This window comes from Brachyhypopomus gauderio, unplaced genomic scaffold, assembly GCF_052324685.1.
Source record: "Brachyhypopomus gauderio isolate BG-103 unplaced genomic scaffold, BGAUD_0.2 sc355, whole genome shotgun sequence".
Classification (NCBI taxonomy): Eukaryota; Metazoa; Chordata; class Actinopteri; order Gymnotiformes; family Hypopomidae; genus Brachyhypopomus; species Brachyhypopomus gauderio.
This window is the reverse complement of record NW_027507176.1, coordinates 47,765-73,561: the sequence shown is the minus strand read 5'-3', so window position 1 is coordinate 73,561 and position 25,797 is coordinate 47,765. Positions and strand designations below refer to the sequence as shown.

At 41.2% G+C, this 25,797-nt stretch overlaps 1 long non-coding RNA gene across 1 annotated transcript; it reads right to left on the bottom strand.

Moving 5' to 3' along the window:
* Positions 1-16,640: 16,640 nt before the first annotated feature.
* Positions 16,641-17,347, bottom strand: LOC143504969 (uncharacterized). The gene is made up of 3 exons (XR_013127678.1): positions 17,208-17,347; positions 16,981-17,068; positions 16,641-16,780 (listed from the first exon to the last, which is right to left on the bottom strand). It is a non-coding gene; the product is annotated as an uncharacterized LOC143504969 (long non-coding RNA).
* Between the last annotated feature and the right edge of the window lie 8,450 nt (positions 17,348-25,797).

Genomic DNA, 25,797 nt, shown 5'->3' with positions numbered 1-25,797 from the left:
GGCTACCTCTCCAAGGCGTGGCTACTTCACCTCCTGGACCTACCTCCTCCCAGAGCTGACCCCTGCCTTCTGCTAGGGGTCACCCCAGCCTCCTGGGAAGCCAACCCCTCCCGGGGCCTCTCCTCGCAAGGTGGACTCCTCCACCCAACCCAGGAGCGCCAGAGACCGATGCCCAGAGCACCCCCAAAACGGGCTAGGGAGCAGCCCCAAGGGCCTCCTGGTCACCCCGGGCAGGAGGGAGGATCTCCCTCCTCAGCAGGAGCTTTTCAGACCGGAGCCCCATGGTCCCCAAACATCCGGGGGCCCCAGCCCTCTAGGGAGGGGCTCTTCATGACCGGGCTCCGGTCACCCCACAACACAAGAGGGCTCCTGCCAGGTGGAGACCCCCACAAGGTCCAGGAACACCGCCAAGGAGAAGCACCTGCACAGAGAACAGCACGCGCACACACACACACACACACACACACACACACACACCACAAACGCGCCCTACCCTATTCAGGGCCTCCCTCAGGAGCGACGCCCTCCATGCCACACCCCATGGCACGGGACCACAGCCGGTCCCCCCCCAAACACACATTCACGGGGAGGAGCATGCGTGGAATTACACGCAAACAGTTGACAACACGCTAGGACACAACACACATGCAAAGACTAGACAAGCAAACAAAAACGGTGCACAAACAGACAGACGGGACCTACACATGCGCACTCGACATAAACACACAGTGACGCGCGCCGCTCAGAGTCGCAGTCGCTCCCCACATTTAACACAAGACACACGGGGAGCGAGGCGACAGTGACGAGCGGCGACCGCGTCACACACAAAACATGTAACATTAAACATAACGAGCACGCACACTGATCCACACATTCGTCGACATGAACACACGTTTTAACCAACACAAAACATGAAGAGCCTTTCCAGGGAAGACGCCCTGGTCCTCGCCGTGCCACAAACACAGACACGGCGGAGCTCTTCAAACAAACTAACAAACAACAGACACGAAGAGTTTTCCCAGGGCAGACAGCCCTGGTCCACGCCGTGCCACAAACACAACACAAAAGCAAGGCGGAACTCTTCACAAAACACCACGCAGACAAACACTTACCACGAGACATGACCACGAACGAAGGAGAAAGAAAAAGAGACTCGGCGGCTTCCGAAGGGTGGCTGGTCATTCTGTGACGGGCGGGGGTGAGCAACTAAAAGGAAGCGATCACACCAAGTCTCAGGGAAAAAGGATGGTTTAATAGAAAGTGTGCAAACCTAAAACCCGTGCAATATCCCCAAATTAAGGATATAATGACCAGCGGTCATCTGGTACAAAGACAAGACATATATAGGCAAACAAACGACCCTCAGGTGAGACGGATCACGGGCTCTGCCCACCTGAGGGACGCACATGACGTCACCAAACAACAGCAACAACAACAGCCGCTGTGGACAGAGGCGGCCGGTAGAGGGCCGCCTCACCGTGACAATAATAGTAGTAAAAGTATTAATAGTAACCATAATAATAATACACCACTGCTTCCATAACTGACATTTATAATTATAGTTATGATAATAATAGTAGTACTCTACAAAACTACAACAAAATCTACAAACTACAACAGAATGTGATTTGTGAATTTAGCAGTATGTAATTGCAATGTGAAAAAAACACAGCTTCTTAATGCACTTTGCCTTTTATTTTAACATAATTTAAATTCTCTACATTCAAATAGTGCCTTCTTTGTAAAAAAAAAAAAACAAACAAAAAAACAACACAACCCTTTGACTGAAAATAGTGCAATAAAAGAACAAGGCATTCAGACTTGGAAATGTTGACATGAAACTAGTCACAACATAACAGTTCCGATAATGAAACAACAGGAACAATCCAGACAAACTTCAAGTCAAGTGGCTTTTTATTGTCATTACATCAGAGTGCAGGTACACAGTGTGACGAAATTTCGTTCCTCCGCAACCATGGTGTAACACAAATTGACAGTACAACAGACAACATAAAGTGCGGCAGGGTAGCAGTTCAAGACTGTGCAAAATGTGCAGCATAGGGCAATCTCACAGCAAAACATTACAATAAATACAACAGGCCAGAGACAATTGAGACATGATGGTGTAAAGAGCTGGTACAGTGCAATGTGGTCTAAGTGGTGTCTGAGATGAGTGATATACTGTATCATATGGAACATACATGAACACAGTGGTTCTGAGGTAGTTAATAGGTCCTGTGGGAGAGCAGCAACTATTTCTGGTGGGGGGTTCAGTGCAGTCTTTTTGTGCGTGTGTGGGGTCAGATCAGTGTTGGTGTGTGTCAGTTCTGTGTCTGGGAGTTGAGGAGCCTGACTGCCTGGTGAACAAAGCTATTACAGAGTCTGGAGGTGGAGGCTCGGATGCTCCTGTATCTTTTGCCGGACGGCATCAGAGTGAAGAGACCGTGTGATGGGTGGGTTGGGTCTTCCACAATGCTGGTGACTTTGCGGATGCAGCGTGTGGTGTAGATGTCACTGATGGAGGGGAGAGAGACACCAATGATCTTCTCGGCTATCCTCACTATCCGCTGTAGGGTCTTGGGCTCCGAGATGTTGCAGCTCCTGAACCAGACGGTAATGCAGGCGCTCAGGATGCTCTCTACAGTCCCTCTGTAGAACATGGTGAGGATGGGAGGTGGAAGGTGTGCTTTCCTCAGTCTACAGGAAGTAGAGACGCTGCTGGGCTTTGTTATGGAGCTTGTGTTGAGGGACCAGGTGAGGTGCGTGAATAACAGCAATTCAGACTTTCTACCCTGTAAGAGAGAGAGAGAAAAGTTGTGAGGGAAAAAGAATTAAAGCAATGAGACAAGCTGGTGTCTTTGTGTGTGTGTGTGTGTGTGTGTGTGTGTGTGTGTGTGTGTGTGTGTGTGCAATGGGACTGAATAATCTCACCATTTTAAATGAAGTCCCAGTGAAAGTCCATCAGTCTTCTCAGCAGAGTGGATACATGTGGGTTGACTGTTGTCATCTTTTTGCTGGTGGCTTTGCCAGTTTTTTTGGACAAGTCTTTGCCCCGTCCAGCCTTGGTGCCTCACTCAGGGTTTATACCAATGAAGCGCCTGAAAAATAATAGTGTCTCTTCAGACAGTGTAAAACTCAATTTGTGTAACTCACTTACATTAACAACACAACAAAAAGCAGAAAATGTTTTGTTCACAATAGTATACCATTAAAGAGATAAGAAACACATGTTTTAGTGAAAATACCTAACCTTTGGATGAATTCAAGAGTGCATGAGGCCTCTTCTTGGTATTCGAGATTGAAGATGTAGAAGATAGAAAATAAGGCAGCAAGCCCTGTCAAGAAGGTGGGTTGCATCCCCTCACATATTACATGGCCCTCAAGGCTGACCATCCAGCGCTGAATACAGTGTCCTGCTGTTCCACCTGAAACATGACAAAAAAATTCCTGTCAAATTCTTTTGAAATACAGCAAATTACAACCTTGTGTGTGAACCCTTGATAAATTGACACATGACATACATACACACACACAACACACACATGTGTAGAGTGTATTTTTTCAATGGAAACTTAGATCTGCATGAAGAACTAGTCCTGTGGTGTTCTCTGAGAAATGAGCCATCAGAAGCTGGGTGACATTTTCGAAAGGTCCTTTTGCAATTAGGGATACAACACTGCAGTTTTAAATTGTGCATATTTCTGTGAATTTTCACGTGTCTCACATAGGCAACTGAGCAGTTACACTGATATGCACATATCTGACAAGAAAACATAATTGCAAACTTGACTGTTATGATTCAATAAATGTACTTACTAAAATAAATGAAAGTACTTAATGTGATCAGTAGCGCAGCATCAAATACTCTTGAGTACCTGTAATGTCAAAGAAATATGTCACACTCACCAAACATTGAATAGGTCAAATAATACTGCTATGGGCTGCCATAGATTCATTAATTAATGGCAAACATGGTAACACCAATGGTAATTTATATTAAACCACAATAGAAAAACAGTCTTACACTGACTAAAAAAATAGTGAGTTACAGTAAAGGAAATCTTCTTCAGCACTCAATTTCTGAACTAAAATTTAAAATCTGGAATACCACCCAATAATCAGCAGGAAAAGAAGTCTAATGTTATGTTGTGCGGTGTATTTACATCAATAAGCATCATTACACTTCACAAATTCACTAATAAAATTATGTTTTTTTCTGTTTGCAGACACTAGAAAAAGACCTGCAGTCCAGAAGATTGAGGTCCAATAGAATGTTCCTGCTTGAAAACCCCACTTTTGACCTGAAAATGAAAAGGCTCAGAGATGGAAACATTTCTGTCTTTGAAGAAAACCAGGTAAATATTTGTATTAAAACATGGGTAAAGTCCAAAGACATGTTTAGATATTAGCCCGACATATTGTTTTTCTTTGTCCTGGTCTTGGATACTTTGGATACCTGTCTTGCACATAGTTTACCCGGCTACAAGTACACCTACTTTATCAACAAGCCCTTTAAAACACTTGAAGGTCCATGTTTTAAACCAGGAACATGTTCATGGACCAAGGTGTAAAATAGTGAGCTAATTAAATACTCTTATTATACGCTATTATAATACACTATTTTGTCATTTTAGTAGAGCTTACCTTTTTTTAAGAGCTCCAGCAATTTAATTACTGAATATTGTGCTTATTTCATATTTTTTTTAGACTGAAGCCATCATTGAGAAGACTTTTGCAGTCCTAAAATATGACCGATCAAGTTTAAAAAGAACATCCTTCGTTTCAGAGGTCATGACACCAGAGGTAAGAACTTTTTATATATTTATTAAAACATCTTTTATTTTTATTAACATTAAATCTGAACAATCTGCTGTTTTTTTCTGATTATTTTTTGACGCCAGCGATCCTACCGGGCAATAAATAAGGGGCTCCGTCTCATCTCTGATCATAACCGAACCGCACTGTAGAAGAGAAACGAAAGGAGCTATACCAAACGGATTTTTCTTGACCATTGGAGTTCAGACGTTGGAAAGAAGACATTGGACAAATATACATCTAAGTTTATATATTTTAAATAGGCAGGTTTGGCATGTTTATCTGTAAAAAACTGCTATGTTTATAGATATTGGCAGCTGGGATATGTCAGAACAGAAACAATAAATAAGTGTATTTAATGTAGGCTAATATGGGCTGTCTACTTAGTGGGACAAACAATATTAACAAACTGCTTATATTATAATCATGACTTTGAACAAAGGAGACAAGTTGCGGAACATGGATAAAAGGAGAGGAAGTATACCCTTTCCTCCCTTCAACCTGCAGAGTTTACACCGGAGGAGCATACCAGTGGACCACCGCGAGTTCTGCTCCACCATGCCCTCAGTGCAGAGCGCCGAGCTCTCCACACTCACGCGCTGCACCTCCTACGGTCCCGGGGAGCAGCACCGTGACAGCTGCGTGTCTGATTCATCCGACTCTGTCATCTCCTCCGGGAGCGACTCCCATGGACACACCTACAAGGTTGTGCTTCTTGGCGAGCTCAACGTAGGGAAGTCGAGTCTGGCGAGGATATTTGGTGGAGTTGAGGACAGTCACGACTCAGAGGAGACAGGTAAAGTCTTGGTGCCAATGTGGGCACTTTTGTTGTTGCGAGATAATGCTTGCTTTTTAGTAGAACATGTTCCAAGGACATGGGATTAAGCTAATTCAAGGACCTCACAATCTGGTCTGACTAACAGACAGTGTAATGGGTCATATGGGAGAGCAGGTAAAGGTGTATTGATTTCTGCTATTTCCAGCCAGCCACAGCTGCACCCATTACTCAAATAGAGCTTAGGTAGTTGTAGTCAAACACCAGGCAGAGTGGGTGTAAAAGATTAATACACTGGCTCTAAAGGAAAACTCCACGGTCAGGGCTCAGATTGATGGATGATTTGTCAAAATCCTACTGTCTAGATACTGGGATAGGTGACTCTGGTACTGTGATAAGAGATGCTGAGTACTTCAGAATAAATGTTCTTATTTCTTACTTCCTTCTTCCCATCAGGAAACACATATGATAGGTCAATCATCGTCAACGAAGAAGAGACAAATCTGCTTTTGTAGGACATATGGGAACAGGTGAGCGAGTCACTCGCTGATAACAACCACCTAAAACCACAGGATTGGTGATACGCCACAGAGCGTTCTGCGCCTTTTGTATTAACCGGGTGCCATTCCACAGGATAACAGCCAGTGGCTGAAGGATCAGTGCATGTGGATGGGCGACGCCTACATCATTGTAAACTCGGTGACGGACAAGTCCAGCTTTGAGAAGGCTTCGGAGCTGCGCATACAGCTTCGCTGGGCGCACCAGTCGGAAAACATCCCCGTCATCCTGGTGGGAAACAAGAGTGACCTGGGGCGCTCCAGAGAATTGTCAGTAGACGGTTAGTTGCGCATCATCTTTTCCAGGGGGCTCGCTCCTTAAACCATGTGATTGAGAAGATAGGCCCCCATGTCCCCCCCTCCCTAGGCAGCTGAGGTGAAAGCTGCAAGCGTTTAGCCGCCGCTAGCTGACTGATGCATGGTAGACTCGGCAAAATAAACACGGCCACTGCTTCTTCCCGGAGATTAGCCCCTGATGACAAACCAAAGTCCCTCAAGTCCCGCAGAGCTACCTTCAGGGTTCCCACGGGTCCTTGAAGTCCTTGAAAGTTTGTGAATCTGAAAAAATAAGTTCAAGGCCCTGGAAAGTTTTTGAAAACAGGCATAAAAGACAGCCGTCCTTGACGGTCCTTGATCTCATTATATGGCTTTGCTCCTCTGTTTTATGTATGTACTGTATGTGTATATGCATATGTGTATTATTGTTATTATTATTATTATTTGTCTACTGTCAACATGTCATTATTTTGCACAGGGCTTATGCTGACTTTTACTTGGCAAAGTTTGGTCATTCTCCTGTAGAGAAATTTGTTTGTTTGTTCAGCACCGAAAGCAAGTGTTTCCTGTAGGTAGTTGTTGATCCTTCAACAACTATAGCCATTTTACGTGAATGTCGTCATCTCAGATGTGCATCGCTAACTTGCCAGTCATGTTGAGTGTGAGTGAAGTTTTCGTAGAATCAGCGCTTAATGTCATGCACAAAAAATTTCAGGATGCATGGCTTGAAATGACATTCAGTCTTTTGAATTTGCGTTGTATTAACATCGTTTTTTGATAACATATTCAGGGGTAAGAGTAGGTAAATGCTGGCAGGTGCAGTCCTTGAATTTGAGGAAGTTGGTCCTGGAAAGTCATTGAAAGGTCCTTGAATTTTATGTTAACCAAGGTGTGGGAACCCTGATGAACACTGAACACTGACCCTCTTTTCTCGCCTCGCCACCTAACCCCAATTATTTTTATTACTACTGTACTGTATTTTACAGAATTGTTTTCTTTTGATTCTTACATAAAAATAAAAGTTGTCCTCCAAAGATTAGTGTTAATGAAAAAGTAGTTTTTTGAACAGGTCTAGTGAGCCAAACGCCCCACCTGCCCTGTAGTAAATAGTTGTACATAATAAAAAAAATGTAAATATCAAATCAAATCCAATGAAATATATTTTGGTTTTCCACAACACATGTTGTCACAAAGCAGCTTTACAGGATTTACAAGTTTTAAATATGTTGTTATATGTTTATTATGTGTGTATAGTTGTACTTGTAGTGAAGGAGCACTGTTTGATAATAATAAAAAATGATCAAATCCTCTTGGGGCGGACATTTAATCCTTTATAAGGTAAAGATACATTGATAATTCAATTGAATAAAAAATATACTATTAGTTTATATTAATAATCAAATGAAGGAAATGATAATATATGAAAGATTTGACTTCACTCTCAGCCGACAATTAGCTGGATGCTAACGTTATATTGGAAATCCCATAGGAATGCTATCGGAAATTAGCATTATCATGGCGGTGCTAATTGGCTTTCTAAAACAGCAAAGAGCGAGCAGGCTGTTTGTCTAATGTAAAGCATTAGTAGTAATGAAGAAAAGGTTTTCCTGTAGCGTTGGCTTGGTTCGGGCCAGTCCCCCCTCAACCGATGCATACCAGCTATTAGCCAGGATCAGGAGGTCACAGTGGGGTTTGAACCCTGCACTGAGTGGCCTGTCGCCCAACACCTTATCCACTGACCTACAGGACAACCAATTATGCTTAAAACAAAAAATACATTTGAAGACATCAAATCCTCTTGGGGTGGACATTTAATCCTTTATAAGGTAAAGATACATTGATAATTCAATTTAATAAAAAATATACTATTCGTTTCATTAATAATCAAATGAAGGAAATGATAATATATGAAAGATTTGACTTCACTCTCGGCCGACAATTAGCTCCATGCTAATGTTATATTGGAAATCCCATACCAATGCTACCGGAAATTAGCATTATCATGGCGGTGCTAATTGGCTTTCTAAAACACCAAGTACAACATCTATCAATAAGGTCGCTTTTTTATTTATACCATTAGTTTCATTAATAATCAAATGAAAGAAATTATAATATATCAAAGATTTGACTTCACTCTCGGCCGACAATTAGCTCCATGCTAATGTTATATTGGAAATCCCATACTAATGGTACCGGAAATTAGCATTATCATGGCGGTGCTAATTGGCTTCACCAAGTACTCTCTCTGTCTCTCTCTGTCTCTCTATCTATCTATCTATCTATCTATCTATCTATCTATCTATCTATCTATCTATCTATTTATCTATCTATCTATCTATCTATCTATCTATCTGCTAAATAATTGGGGAAAAAATTGTTTGAATCTATTCTAGACAGAAAATACCCAATAAAGCCAATGAGAGTATCAAACAAATACATGTGCTATATATTTACAGAGGATATTAGTAGCGGTAGTATTAGACTTTCTGGGTGCACCACAGAGCTGCTGCCTCATTCTTGCTCTGTTAATTAACATAATAAAGGGTGATGTTTGGTCCTGCTGATTGCTGGCAAGACAGAGGGGAAGGAGGGGTGATGTCCTGACGATTAGGATACAGAAATATCTGTATTTCTCTTTCTTTAATTCCCAGGAGAGTCTGGGACCCGACAGCGTTCAAGGCCATCATCGCGTGGTCGACGTGGCTGACGGTCCGGTGGAGCTGCGTCACCAGGCTTTTGTGACATAGCAGAGGGTGGACGGCATCGTTGCTCTCCGGGACAAACTGCCAGAGAGCGACAAAGGCGGGGCTTTCTGCCCGCCATGTCACAGACACCGACTGGTGAAGGGACGGTTCAAAAGCAGCCATTCGTAGACCTCTGTTGTCGCTGGGACACAGAGTCTGAAGCGGTAGGCAAACCTTCAGTAATCCAGTAGCTTCAGGATTTTCTAGGTTGGCTTGTACAGTGACAATAGTTCTCTAGCCCATGATACACTGGATGTTGTTTTGCCATTCTGGAGTATGGCAAGGATTAAAACACTAGACCAAATGCAGTCAATCACTTCATGATCCTCCATGAGAAATACAGGAAAATAGTCAAAAACAAGAGAAGAGACAACACAACAGAGGAAGAGAAAGGAACTGCAATGAGTGATTGACTGCATTTGGTCTAGTAAGTGTTTTAATCCTTGCCATACTCCAGAATGGCGATACACCTGGCGATTAGTAGGAAGTTGACAGCCACTGATGCTGGAGCTGGGCTGCCCAATGAGATACACATGACCGGAACACCTTGTGGCAGGAGATTTTTCCACCTTTCTTCTCTTCTCTGTTGGTTCGTCCTGTTCACTTGTATCGCTGACCACTTTCCCGCTGTGCAGATGTCTTACAGATGCCACGATCTCAGCAGTTCACAATCTTAAATTAAGATATAAAGCTTAGTTGGTTCAAACCTATTTCTCAATGTAATGTGTGATCATTGTGATATATGTACAATAGAGTAACATTTTTGAGATAGTCATGTACAGTGTTGCGATAACGGCGTCATTTTGTCAGTAACGGGATAATATAATTAATTACTTTTCCTGTCGTTACAACGCCGTTGACGTTACTGGTCATTAAAAGCGGTGCGTTACTATATATTGATATACTAACAGTAATGCGAGCGGACCACTGCCCAGGCTAGTGAGGAGTAACAGATCTCGATAGGTCACAGTCCTCGGTGTAACACCTGTTTAACTTAACAAGGCTAAGGCAGCGTTATGGTAGCCAATCCGAGCCAGTGTTTTTACACGCGCGCCAAAGCACACCAGTGACACGACAAAAACGGAGAAGAGACAGAAATAGCGAGTCAGAAGCAAGCCGAAGAAAAATTATCATTTTCAAGGTGGCGATATAAACATTATTTAAGAAAATACTTGAAGTTCCTGAATGTCTACCAGACTGGGTATTTGATTTATTTAAGAATAGAGGTTTTATTCTTAAGTTTACTTCTGTTCTGAACAATCCAGTTGTTTCAGGTTGAGAGAATTTAATTTAATTTGATAGATGTCAATGTAAATATGTAAATAGATGTAGTTTGGCCTTTGAATAATCTGTTACATATTTACCACATCACATATCTTTCTTCTCCGAGGTTCACTTGGGGAGTAACACTGCAGTTGGAGCCTACAATTCCAGTATCATCGCTCCGACATGGAATGAAAACCTGGCGTTCATCATAAGACATTTACATTGACAATATCAGCACCCAGAACTTTCATTCTAGTTACCTTATACTTAGCCTGATTGTGTGATTTATTTGTAACTTGTGTATTAGTCTGTATAATTTGTTTTTGTGTAATTTGTGTGTTAACGGGCCGCCCAATGGAGGATGGGTTCCCTTTTGAGTCTTGGTCCTCCCAAGGTTTCTTCCTATTCCCCACCATCTAGGGAGTTTTTCCTTGCCACTGTCGCCTTTGGCTTGCTCATAAGGGATTTGGACCCATAGTATTGTTAACTTTGTAAATACTGTAAAGCGCTTTGTGACAACATATGTTGTGAAAAGCGCTATACAAATATATTTGATATTTGATTTAAATGCACTTTATATAGTGTAACTGTTTACTTTTGCTTTTTATTATTATTATTATTTACAAAGATTTGGGATTTTAAAGGATTTTATCCTGCACTGGTCTGTTGATGTGCAATAAATACTCATTTCAACTGACTGTGAAAACTGCTTTTTCAAAAAATCCTTATTCATTGGCATATAACTTTTTTTTTACTGTAATGCAAATAGTTACTTTCCCTGGTAACGAGTTACTTGTATTATAGAGTAATTCAGTTACTAACTCAGTTACGTTTTTGAACAAGTAGTGAGTAACTATAACTAATTACTTTTTTAAAGTAACGTTCCCAACACTGGTCATGTATCATACGATGTCATCCTTTCCAAGCATCAAAAATATGTATGTTTTTGCATTAAATATAGTTGAAATGTACATAGTGTCTATGTGTTTTATACCAGATAAATGAAAATGTTATTACCTATCGTTTGGTACCAATTTCAAAGCCATAGCATCAATCTCTGGGAATGTAGTTTTAACACTAGGAGTCCCAGCATTTTCATTCCACACTTTTTCCACCTGGTCTCCACCAGGGGGCAGTTCTGGGGATATTTGCATTCCATTAGGCCACCCTTTGTTATGTACATGCAGCCACTTATAGGTAGACGGGTGAGGGGGGGGTGATGGTGTGAACCATCAGTTCATTGTTCTGCTGGATGTGTTTAAAATTTAAAAAACGCTATTGGCTGCTAGAACGCGCTAAATGACGTCATCTCCGCACATACAGGTATGTTTGTGTTTTTAAACCTAAGGTTGTGGGGGAGGGTGAAAAAGAAAAGCGTTTGAGTGTGTCTTTGAGCTGATTAATTATTTCTTTTTTTCCATATAGTACTGTACTGCCACCTAGTGGTTCATGCTCGTATCTCGAGCGTGCACTCGGGTGTCGAACAGAAATTTTGCTCGTCTCGGTGCTCGTATCTTGGATTGCTCGTATATAGAGCAGCTCGTATCTCGAGGTACCACTGTAATAATAATCTTTATTTGTATAGCACCTTTCATACATACATGCAACTCAAAGTGCTAAAAACTACTGAAAATAAGGTAAAAAAAAAATTACTTGTCTCTCCCCCTCATTTCTAACCACATTTTAGGCTGTTATAGTTGGTGATTGTGTAAGGCACCTCTTCCTGTACTATTTACTGTATTTTAGACATTGAGGGCTTTTGAGGGGACGGTGTGAATGAACACTGACCAGTGGCTGACCATGAACCAGGGTTCCCACGGGTCCTTGAAATCCTTGAAAGTTTGTGAATCTGAAAAAATAAGTTCAAGGCCCTGGAAAGTTTTTGAAAACAGGCATAAAAGACAGCCGTCCTTGACGGTCCTTGATCTCATTATATGGCTTTGCTCCTCTGTTTTATGTATGTACTGTATGTGTATATGCATATGTGTATTATTGTTATTATTATTATTATTTGTCTACTGTCAACATGTCATTATTTTGCCAGCACAAGTTCATTTAAAATTACATTGATTCTACAGGGCTTATGCTGACTTTTACTTGGCAAAGTTTGGTCATTCTCCTGTAGAGAAATTTGTTTGTTTGTTCAGCACCGAAAGCAAGTGTTTCCTGTAGGTAGTTGTTGATCCTTCAACAACTATAGCCATTTTACGTGAATGTCGTCATCTCAGATGTGCATCGCTAACTTGCCAGTCATGTTGAGTGTGAGTGACGTTTTCGTAGAATCAGCGCTTAATGTCATGCACAAAAAATTTCAGGATGCATGGCTTGAAATGACATTCAGTCTTTTGAATTTGCGTTGTATTAACATCGTTTTTTGATAACATATTCAGGGGTAAGAGTAGGTAAATGCTGGCAGGTGCAGTCCTTGAATTTGAGGAAGTTGGTCCTGGAAAGTCATTGAAAGGTCCTTGAATTTTATGTTAACCCTGTAAGACCCAGATATAGAAAAACACCAAAAAAAATTTTTTCAACCATTAAGATGTTGTTGTAGGAGGCCTTTGATGCTGAAAATGATGTGTTTTTAAAAAATATATGTTTTGTTAAGTTTTATGGAAACGTTGTAATATTGCAACATTGGGCTCAATGGGGAGCAGAATCTCCTGCATTTGCACTCATTGTCTGAACAACAATACAGAACTAAGGATTCTTTTGCAGGGTTTTGCTTTTGTCCCAGAACACTAAAACATGAAAAATAACCTCAGTCATGTTGTTCTGAACAGTCATTTATTGCAACAACAAGAACTGGGACAGCTCTGGCATCAGTGTGTAGTCAATAGAACATTTATGTACAGTGATAGTCCCAGAAACAGTTCTTGTCTTCTGAAAAACAGAGGCGAACATCACACTTGCTGCATTGGGTATTAGTATACCCTTTACTGCAGTGTCTGCAGCGTCCTCTCTTCACCTTCATTGGGAAATGTCCAGTTTGGTCCTTGCGCACATCCTGCGGGGGGTGTGTACATGCTTTCTTGGAAGAGGGACAGTTTGGACTCCCATCACCTGGGGATGGTCTCTTCCCAGCATTCAAAGGACTCCCTGCCGCATCTGGGTTTGAAGATGGTCGTCCTCTCTTCGGAGTTTTCGGTGTTGTGTTCACCTGGAAAGAGAAGCATCAATATTACTATTAATAATCAATGCATGTATATGCTAAAAATGTATGATGATACAAGTCACAAACATGGCAAATAGCAGAAATAGATTCTTACCAGAATGAGAGAGGATGCTACTTGTGCCTGGAACTTTCTCATGTTCATTATCTCCTTCTTTGGCATCTTGAGAGCTTGGCAGTGCCGCTTGTAGAGGAGCCAGGCGTTGACCACAGCAAGGGTGATGGTGTGCCAGAAGATGTACATGTACCAACGCCGGGATTTCAGGGCGAACTTGTATTTCGCTGTGAACGAGTCCAACAAATCCACGCCTCCCATGTATTTGTTGTAGGTACCCACAATGTAAGGCCTTTCAACTTCAATGTAGGTTTTGTTGGCTTTGTCCCAGCGTCGAATCTTCTCCACAGGTTCTGGTCCAGCGAAGGATGACACTAGTGTGACTGCCCTGTTGTCATACCATTTGACAGCACAGATGTTGTGTTTTCCCTCCACTCTGTAGTCAAAGCTTCCTCTACCCTTCTTCTTCAAGCTCTTGTCATCTTCAAGATTGCAGTTGGGTAGGCGCACCTGCCTGCCTGTTCCCACATAATGGATTCCATCCTCAAGGAGCTTCCCTACCAATGGAACAGAAGTGAAATAGTTGTCTGCATAGATCTTGTAGTTCTGACCCTTTGGAAGTGTGGAGGCAAGCTTCATCACAACATCACCTGACAATCCAAGTTCAGATTTGACTCGTATTCCAGTGTTGCTCCCTTGGTAAACATCAAAGTCAAGCATCATGCCAGAGATTCCAGCTCTCACCCATACTTTGAATCCCCATGGGTGTGGCTTGCCTCGCATATACTGCTTGATGCTGCTGAACCTCCCCTTGAAAGGAATCATCATCTCATCCACAGAATTGTGCTCTTCGGGTGCCACCTGCAGGCATTTCTCTCTGTATGACTCAAGCCATGGTCTGAGTTTCCAGAGTTTGTCCCTCTTTTCAGTCTCTGACACTGTTGAATTGTTCACAAAATGTAATGTTGTCAAAAGAGATTGGAATCTGTTGCGGGGCATCACATCAGCAACTGGGGAGTGCCGCGTATCTGTCTCCCAATACATACGGGTTCCAGCCATTTGGACCAAGCCCATCCTCAGGTACATGCCCAACATTTTCTGTATTTCCTTGATTGTGGTGTTCACAGATCTTCCATTACTTTGAACGCTGTACTCATTTGTATGGGTTGCCAGAGCTTGAATCATGTCTTCTGAGACAAACTTTTCAAAGTACTGCAGCGGTGTGTGGAGGACAGTTGCATCATCTGCGAGAGCTGGACCAGAAAAATCAGTATTGGGACTGATGAAATCCTTTTTTTGCCAGCGATATCTGTCACGGGGCTTGATGTGTTCATTTGATTGGGGCTCAATGTCCAATGTCCTGGCTGTGCAGTCAGTGGGTTCCTGGTTTTCTTTGTCTACACAGGCATCGTTATCTGACTCCTCATCACTCGCATCAGTGTCGTCAAACTCTATGTCCACATCACTCTCTCCATTTTGGATAATCTCAATCACATCCATCACACCGTACCGACGATCTGTCCTTGCTGGTCGCATTCTGAAATGGAAAAAATAAAATTGAATATAAACAGCACACATGCTTATTAGATTCTAGATAACCTGCAGAAAAACCCTAACCCTAACCCTAACCCTAGTGTTTACAAATTGCACTGAAATAACCTATTCACACATTTCACTGGTCACACAACAGTGCATAGCTGACCAATTGTAAACTCTGATTATCATAATAATAGGTATGCAGGTAACCTCCATTTTACAACAACACCTTACATTCCTGAGCATCAACACCTGCTCCAGAACAACAGAAAAGCCCTCCCCCATTATCCCCCACAACTGCTATGTCTATGAATTGATATAGGAACATTTCCTTATCAATAGCCAAGCCAAAGAGCAGACATGCACAAAAAGAATTTCTTTGTTAGAAAGTCCTGCTTTCTGTGATAAGGGGAAAATACTGAATGTTGCAGGTGGTTAGAATTCATTATAAGTAAATGAAAATGATTATATATGGCAATATATACCTTTGCAAACTAGTTTCTAATACAATAATATGTAATCTAATATAAGGCTAGAATGTATAAATCATGTGTAGTTTAAAGTTATATAGAAAAAATGTAAATGGAAGGTCCTCTGAAGAGGTTCCTCTCAAAACAGGGATATTTTGACTACCACATTCACCCAACGTTGTAATATTGCAACGCTTACAAAACAAGCTCTAAATAAAATGTAATGCACATTTTCCACAATGAATACATATGGACAAGTTCTAGACACTGTAATAAACACAAAAAAAAATATTTAAAGCATTTTACTTACTTCAATCAGATAAATCCAGTCCAGTAAATGAAGGGGTTGATGCTCTCTCAAAAATCTGGAGGTTGTGTGACTTCTCGACCTGAGGGCAGGCCTTATATACAAATGTGTGACCCAATAGCTTTCTGAGACTGAACAATAGGACCAAATGAGTATGTTAATGTGGTTGAACCAAAAAAAAAACAAAAAAAAAGAGTTTTTTGGGGGGATGCAAAAATGGTTGTAATTCAACTGACAACGGACTAGACAACTGAACAGGCATATATTTGTATATTTTATATTGTAAAAACAGAACATGAGGGATTATGGGAGCCTAAACTGATGATGAAAAGTCGATGTTGACAGACTTGCATGTGTGACGGGCAGGGTGAGTGAAACAAAAAGGAAACGATCACGCCAAGTCTTAGGGAAAATGTATGGTTTAATAGAATAAGTGCGTAAACCAAAAACCCGTGACTTGTTCAAAATTAAGGGTATAATAACCAGCGGTCAACTGGTACAAAGACAAGACATACATAGACAAACAAACGACCCTCAGGTGAGACGGATCGCGGGCTCCGCCCACCTGAGGGACAAACACCACAACAACAACAAAAACACGACTGTGAGACGGATCACGGGCTCCGCCAACTTGAGGGACAAACACCACAACAACAACAACAACAAGACTGTGAGACGGATCGCGGGCTCCGCCCACCTGAGGGACAAACACCACAACAACAACAACAACATGAAGACACAGGAACAGGCTAGAGGTGAGTTGCAAGATCTCCTGACAGGACTCGTTGAGAGTTCCTTTCAAAGTTCCTTCTGCAAAAAAAAAGATTTTTTTTCAACACGCCCTTATTAAATATTAAATGGTAATAACAGGTTAATATTTTTCAGCTGATTTCTGTAAATGTAAGAGTCTCTCTTATTTATATTACTAGCTATTGAACAGGTTGATGTCAGTAAATTAGCAAACGTGTAATCAGCATAGGATTCTGTATGAATGTCTCTTGGTCACCTACATGCAGGGTGCAAGAGACCTCAGTCTTGTCCAAGGGAGCCTGTGAGGGTTCCTGACAGATGTCGAGAACACATATTTCATAGTTCCTTCTGCAAAAAAATTTTTTTCAAGAAGCCCTTATTAAATATTGTGTGGTAATAACAGGTGAATATTTTTCAGCTGATCTGTGTTAATGTAAACTTCAGTAAATTAGCAAATGTGTTTTTTGTATGAATGTTTCTTGATCACCTAGAGGTGGAAGATGAGAAGAAAAGTCCAGAACAGGTGTTTCTGCAACAACAAAATTTTTTTTTTCAACATACTCTAATTTTACATGAGAATGTCAGATGAATGTTTTTAATTTGAGCTGTTTTTATGCTTGTTTTTCTGGTATTGACATTAATAGGGGTTTTACCAGGGTGATGTGATCAGTATCACAGTACAGCCCCTGACCCATAATAATAATAATAATAATAATAATAATTTCCACTTATATAGCGCCTTTCAAAGTACCCAAGGATGCTTTACAGAGAAATACAAAAAAGAACAAAGACAAGAACAAAACAGACAAAAATAACAACAAAAATAGAAAGAAAAGAGAAATCCTATAGAACAGACCTATTTTCTGTTTCTTTTTCTCTTATTTTTCACTTAATGGCTCTAGCAATAAACTCCAAAGTTACGTAACGCTACCTAGGAGTAACTGTGTTTGTTTCCTGTGAATTCTGATTATTGCAATTTATTAATGATTTTCAAAAGGAAAAGACTTCCAGTACTGCTACAAGCATAAAGATACACAGTGAATAAACCATTTACATGAATCGTACTGATGCTGATGTGTTAATGTAAACTTCTATGGTATTGATATTAATAAGTATTGAACAAGTTGATGTCAGTAAATTAGCAAATGTGTTTTCAGTATGGGATTTTGTATGAATGTCTCTTGATCACCTAGAGGTGGAAGGTCAGAAGAATAGTCCTGGAGAAAGTGGAAGAGATCATCGATCATCTTATCCAGATCATCGGTCACAGGAGCTTCTGCAACAACAAAAAAAAATTTCTTCAACATACACTAATCAATTTTACATGAGAATGTCAGATGAATGTTTTTCAGTTGAGCTGTGTTGATGCTTGTTTTTCTGGTATTGACATTAATAGAGGTTTTACCAGGGTGATGTGATCAGTATCACAGTACAGCCCCTGACCCATAATAATGAACTCCAAAGTTACTTAACGCTACCTAGGAGTAACATGTAACTGTGTTTGTTTCCTGTGAATTCTAATTATTGCAATTTATTAATGATTTTCTAAAGGGAAAGACTTTCAGTACTGCTACAAGCATAAAGATACACAGTGAATAAACCATTTACATGAACCTTACTGATACTGAGCTTTACTGAACTGTGTTCAAAGAAAAATACCTTAAATAAGTCCCTATACATGCCACAAAATAAGTTGTAAACATTGTACTCATTCACTCACTCAAGGGAATGATGTTTTCTGTCTCCTCTTTTGCTTTTCTTTTAGCTTTTAGTTTGATTTCTCTTCTGGACTCCTTGTTCATGTCTGTGTCTGTTGACTCGTCCTGGATTCCCCCTGCACACCAACACCAGAGACACTTCATTTTGGCAAACATGGTCAGTTGCGTCACACTACACAATCTGATCTGAAATTATAGTGTACATGGAATGATCCTCATATGTGTCATTATTATGACATCAGGGCAGTGTAAGAAGTGTTATGTTCCACATTCTAATCCAATTCAATCCAATTCAATGGCGCTTTATTGGCATGACAAATATGTACATTTGTATTGCCAAAGCATAAGGTACATACAATGGTAAAATATAATAAAATAACATTGTAAAGTAGAATAATAATAAAGTAAAATAATGGCTATATTGTCATTACAATTACATTATCCACCACTGCTTCCATAACAGTTTATAATAATAGTTATGATAATAATTGTGACGGGCGGGGGTGAGCAACTAAAAGGAAGCGATCTCGCCAAGTCTCAGGGAAAACTGATGGTTTAATAGAAAGTGTGCAAACCTAAAACCAGAGTCGCAGTCGCTCCCCACATTTAACACAAGACACACGGGGAGCGAGGCGACAGTGACGAGCGGCGACCGCGTCACACACAAAACATGTAACATTAAACATAACGAGCACGCACACTGATCCACACATTCGTCGACATGAACACACGTTTTAACCAACACAAAACATGAAGAGCCTTTCCAGGGAAGACGCCCTGGTCCTCGCCGTGCCACAAACACAGACACGGCGGAGCTCTTCAAACAAACTAACAAACAACAGACAGGAAGAGTTTTCCCAGGGCAGACAGCCCTGGTCCACGCCGTGCCACAAACACAACACAAAAGCAAGGCGGAACTCTTCACAAAACACCACGCAGACAAACACTTACCACGAGACATGACCACGAACGAAGGAGAAAGAAAAAGAGACTCGGCGGCTTCCGAAGGGTGGCTGGTCATTCTGTGACGGGCGGGGGTGAGCAACTAAAAGGAAGCGATCACACCAAGTCTCAGGGAAAAAGGATGGTTTAATAGAAAGTGTGCAAACCTAAAACCCGTGCAATATCCCCAAATTAAGGATATAATGACCAGCGGTCATCTGGTACAAAGACAAGACATATATAGGCAAACAAACGACCCTCAGGTGAGACGGATCACGGGCTCTGCCCACCTGAGGGACGCACATGACGTCACCAAACAACAGCAACAACAACAGCCGCTGTGGACAGAGGCGGCCGGTAGAGGGCCGCCTCACCGTGACAATAATAGTAGTAAAAGTATTAATAGTAACCATAATAATAATACACCACTGCTTCCATAACTGACATTTATAATTATAGTTATGATAATAATAGTAGTACTCTACAAAACTACAACAAAATCTACAAACTACAACAGAATGTGATTTGTGAATTTAGCAGTATGTAATTGCAATGTGAAAAAAACACAGCTTCTTAATGCACTTTGCCTTTTATTTTAACATAATTTAAATTCTCTACATTCAAATAGTGCCTTCTTTGTAAAAAAAAAAAAAACAAACAAAAAAACAACACAACCCTTTGACTGAAAATAGTGCAATAAAAGAACAAGGCATTCAGACTCGGAAATGTTGACATGAAACTAGTCACAACATAACAGTTCCGATAATGAAACAACAGGAACAATCCAGACAAACTTCAAGTCAAGTGGCTTTTTATTGTCATTACATCAGAGTGCAGGTACACAGTGTGACGAAATTTCGTTCCTCCGCAACCATGGTGTAACACAAATTGACAGTACAACAGACAACATAAAGTGCGGCAGGGTAGCAGTTCAAGACTGTGCAAAATGTGCAGCATAGGGCAATCTCACAGCAAAACATTACAATAAATACAACAGGCCAGAGACAATTGAGACATAATGGTGTAAAGAGCTGGTACAGTGCAATGTGGTCTAAGTGGTGTCTGAGATGAGTGATATACTGTATCATATGGAACATACATGAACACAGTGGTTCTGAGGTAGTTAATAGGTCCTGTGGGAGAGCAGCAACTATTTCTGGTGGGGGGTTCAGTGCAGTCTTTTTGTGCGTGTGTGGGGTCAGATCAGTGTTGGTGTGTGTCAGTTCTGTGTCTGGGAGTTGAGGAGCCTGACTGCCTGGAGGTGGAGGCTCGGATGCTCCTGTATCTTTTGCCGGACGGCATCAGAGTGAAGAGACCGTGTGATGGGTGGGTTGGGTCTTCCACAATGCTGGTGACTTTGCGGATGCAGCGTGTGGTGTAGATGTCACTGATGGAGGGGAGAGAGACACCAATGATCTTCTCGGCTATCCTCACTATCCGCTGTAGGGTCTTGGGCTCCGAGATGTTGCAGCTCCTGAACCAGACGGTAATGCAGGCGCTCAGGATGCTCTCTACAGTCCCTCTGTAGAACATGGTGAGGATGGGAGGTGGAAGGTGTGCTTTCCTCAGTCTACAGGAAGTAGAGACGCTGCTGGGCTTTGTTATGGAGCTTGTGTTGAGGGACCAGGTGAGGTGCGTGAATAACAGCAATTCAGACTTTCTACCCTGTAAGAGAGAGAGAGAAAAGTTGTGAGGGAAAAAGAATTAAAGCAATGAGACAAGCTGGTGTCTTTGTGTGTGTGTGTGTGTGTGTGTGTGTGTGTGTGTGTGTGTGTGCAATGGGACTGAATAATCTCACCATTTTAAATGAAGTCCCAGTGAAAGTCCATCAGTCTTCTCAGCAGAGTGGATACATGTGGGTTGACTGTTGTCATCTTTTTGCTGGTGGCTTTGCCAGTTTTTTTGGGCAAGTCTTTGCCCCGTCCAGCCTTGGTGCCTCACTCAGGGTTTATACCAATGAAGCGCCTGAAAAATAATAGTGTCTCTTCAGACAGTGTAAAACTCAATTTGTGTAACTCACTTACATTAACAACACAACAAAAAGCAGAAAATGTTTTGTTCACAATAGTATACCATTAAAGAGATAAGAAACACATGTTTTAGTGAAAATACCTAACCTTTGGATGAATTCAAGAGTGCATGAGGCCTCTTCTTGGTATTCGAGATTGAAGATGTAGAAGATAGAAAATAAGGCAGCAAGCCCTGTCAAGAAGGTGGGTTGCATCCCCTCACATATTACATGGCCCTCAAGGCTGACCATCCAGCGCTGAATACAGTGTCCTGCTGTTCCACCTGAAACATGACAAAAAAATTCCTGTCAAATTCTTTTGAAATACAGCAAATTACAACCTTGTGTGTGAACCCTTGATAAATTGACACATGACATACATACACACACACAACACACACATGTGTAGAGTGTATTTTTTCAATGGAAACTTAGATCTGCATGAAGAACTAGTCCTGTGGTGTTCTCTGAGAAATGAGCCATCAGAAGCTGGGTGACATTTTCGAAAGGTCCTTTTGCAATTAGGGATACAACACTGCAGTTTTAAATTGTGCATATTTCTGTGAATTTTCACGTGTCTCACATAGGCAACTGAGCAGTTACACTGATATGCACATATCTGACAAGAAAACATAATTGCAAACTTGACTGTTATGATTCAATAAATGTACTTACTAAAATAAATGAAAGTACTTAATGTGATCAGTAGCGCAGCATCAAATACTCTTGAGTACCTGTAATGTCAAAGAAATATGTCACACTCACCAAACATTGAATAGGTCAAATAATACTGCTATGGGCTGCCATAGATTCATTAATTAATGGCAAACATGGTAACACCAATGGTAATTTATATTAAACCACAATAGAAAAACAGTCTTACACTGACTAAAAAAATAGTGAGTTACAGTAAAGGAAATCTTCTTCAGCACTCAATTTCTGAACTAAAATTTAAAATCTGGAATACCACCCAATAATCAGCAGGAAAAGAAGTCTAATGTTATGTTGTGCGGTGTATTTACATCAATAAGCATCATTACACTTCACAAATTCACTAATAAAATTATGTTTTTTTCTGTTTGCAGACACTAGAAAAAGACCTGCAGTCCAGAAGATTGAGGTCCAATAGAATGTTCCTGCTTGAAAACCCCACTTTTGACCTGAAAATGAAAAGGCTCAGAGATGGAAACATTTCTGTCTTTGAAGAAAACCAGGTAAATATTTGTATTAAAACATGGGTAAAGTCCAAAGACATGTTTAGATATTAGCCTGACATATTGTTTTTCTTTGTCCTGGTCTTGGATACTTTGGATACCTGTCTTGCACATAGTTTACCCGGCTACAAGTACACCTACTTTATCAACAAGCCATTTAAAACACTTGAAGGTCCATGTTTTAAACCAGGAACATGTTCATGGACCAAGGTGTAAAATAGTGAGCTAATTAAATACTCTTATTATACGCTATTATAATACACTATTTTGTCATTTTAGTAGAGCTTACCTTTTTTTAAGAGCTCCAGCAATTTAATTACTGAATATTGTGCTTATTTCATATTTTTTTTAGACTGAAGCCATCATTGAGAAGACTTTTGCAGTCCTAAAATATGACCGATCAAGTTTAAAAAGAACATCCTTCGTTTCAGAGGTCATGACACCAGAGGTAAGAACTTTTTATATATTTATTAAAACATCTTTTATTTTGAACAATCTGCTGTTTTTTTCTGATTATTTTTTGACGCCAGCGATCCTACCGGGCAATAAATAAGGGGCTCCGTCTCATCTCTGATCATAACCGAACCGCACTGTAGAAGAGAAACGAAAGGAGCTATACCAAACGGATTTTTCTTGACCATTGGAGTTCAGACGTTGGAAAGAAGACATTGGACAAATATACATCTAAGTTTATATATTTTAAATAGGCAGGTTTGGCATGTTTATCTGTAAAAAACTGCTATGTTTATAGATATTGGCAGCTGGGATATGTCAGAACAGAAACAATAAATAAGTGTATTTAATGTAGGCTAATATGGGCTGTCTACTTAGTGGGACAAACAATATTAACAAACTGCTTATATTATAATCATGACTTTGAACAAAGGAGACAAGTTGCGGAACATGGATAAAAGGAGAGGAAGTATACCCTTTCCTCCCTTCAACCTGCAGAGTTTACACCGGAGGAGCATACCAGTGGACCACCGCGAGTTCTGCTCCACCATGCCCTCAGTGCAGAGCGCCGAGCTCTCCACACTCACGCGCTGCACCTCCTACGGTCCCGGGGAGCAGCACTGTGACAGCTGCGTGTCTGATTCATCCGACTCTGTCATCTCCTCCGGGAGCGACTCCCATGGACACACCTACAAGGTTGTGCTTCTTGGCGAGCTCAACGTAGGGAAGTCGAGTCTGGCGAGGATATTTGGTGGAGTTGAGGACAGTCACGACTCAGAGGAGACAGGTAAAGTCTTGGTGCCAATGTGGGCACTTTTGTTGTTGCGAGATAATGCTTGCTTTTTAGTAGAACATGTTCCAAGGACATGGGATTAAGCTAATTCAAGGACCTCACAATCTGGTCTGACTAACAGACAGTGTAATGGGTCATATGGGAGAGCAGGTAAAGGTGTATTGATTTCTGCTATTTCCAGCCAGCCACAGCTGCACCCATTACTCAAATAGAGCTTAGGTAGTTGTAGTCAAACACCAGGCAGAGTGGGTGTAAAAGATTAATACACTGGCTCTAAAGGAAAACTCCACGGTCAGGGCTCAGATTGATGGATGATTTGTCAAAATCCTACTGTCTAGATACTGGGATAGGTGACTCTGGTACTGTGATAAGAGATGCTGAGTACTTCAGAATAAATGTTCTTATTTCTTACTTCCTTCTTCCCATCAGGAAACACATATGATAGGTCAATCATCGTCAACGAAGAAGAGACAAATCTGCTTTTGTAGGACATATGGGAACAGGTGAGCGAGTCACTCGCTGATAACAACCACCTAAAACCACAGGATTGGTGATACGCCACAGAGCGTTCTGCGCCTTTTGTATTAACCGGGTGCCATTCCACAGGATAACAGCCAGTGGCTGAAGGATCAGTGCATGTGGATGGGCGACGCCTACATCATTGTAAACTCGGTGACGGACAAGTCCAGCTTTGAGAAGGCTTCGGAGCTGCGCATACAGCTTCGCTGGGCGCACCAGTCGGAAAACATCCCCGTCATCCTGGTGGGAAACAAGAGTGACCTGGGGCGCTCCAGAGAATTGTCAGTAGACGGTTAGTTGCGCATCATCTTTTCCAGGGGGCTCGCTCCTTAAACCATGTGATTGAGAAGATAGGCCCCCATGTCCCCCCCTCCCTAGGCAGCTGAGGTGAAAGCTGCAAGCGTTTAGCCGCCGCTAGCTGACTGATGCATGGTAGACTCGGCAAAATAAACACGGCCACTGCTTCTTCCCGGAGATTAGCCCCTGATGACAAACCAATGTCCCTCAAGTCCCGCAGAGCTACCTTCAGGGTTCCCACGGGTCCTTGAAATCCTTGAAAGTTTGTGAATCTGAAAAAATAAGTTCAAGGCCCTGGAAAGTTTTTGAAAACAGGCATAAAAGACAGCCGTCCTTGACGGTCCTTGATCTCATTATATGGCTTTGCTCCTCTGTTTTATGTATGTACTGTATGTGTATATGCATATGTGTATTATTGTTATTATTATTATTATTTGTCTACTGTCAACATGTCATTATTTTGCACAGGGCTTATGCTGACTTTTACTTGGCAAAGTTTGGTCATTCTCCTGTAGAGAAATTTGTTTGTTTGTTCAGCACCGAAAGCAAGTATTTCCTGTAGGTAGTTGTTGATCCTTCAACAACTATAGCCATTTTACGTGAATGTCGTCATCTCAGATGTGCATCGCTAACTTGCCAGTCATGTTGAGTGTGAGTGAAGTTTTCGTAGAATCAGCGCTTAATGTCATGCACAAAAAATTTCAGGATGCATGGCTTGAAATGACATTCAGTCTTTTGAATTTGCGTTGTATTAACATCGTTTTTTGATAACATATTCAGGGGTAAGAGTAGGTAAATGCTGGCAGGTGCAGTCCTTGAATTTGAGGAAGTTGGATCTGGAAAGTCATTGAAAGGTCCTTGAATTTTATGTTAACCAAGGTGTGGGAACCCTGATGAACACTGAACACTGACCCTCTTTTCTCGCCTCCTCTTTTCGCTGTATGGCCCACCTAACCCCAATTATTTTTATTACTACTGTACTGTATTTTACAGAATTGTTTTCTTTTGATTCTTACATAAAAATAAAAGTTGTCCTCCAAAGATTAGTGTTAATGAAAAAGTAGTTTTTTGAACAGGTCTAGTGAGCCAAACGCCCCACCTGCCCTGTAGTAAATAGTTGTACATAATTAAAA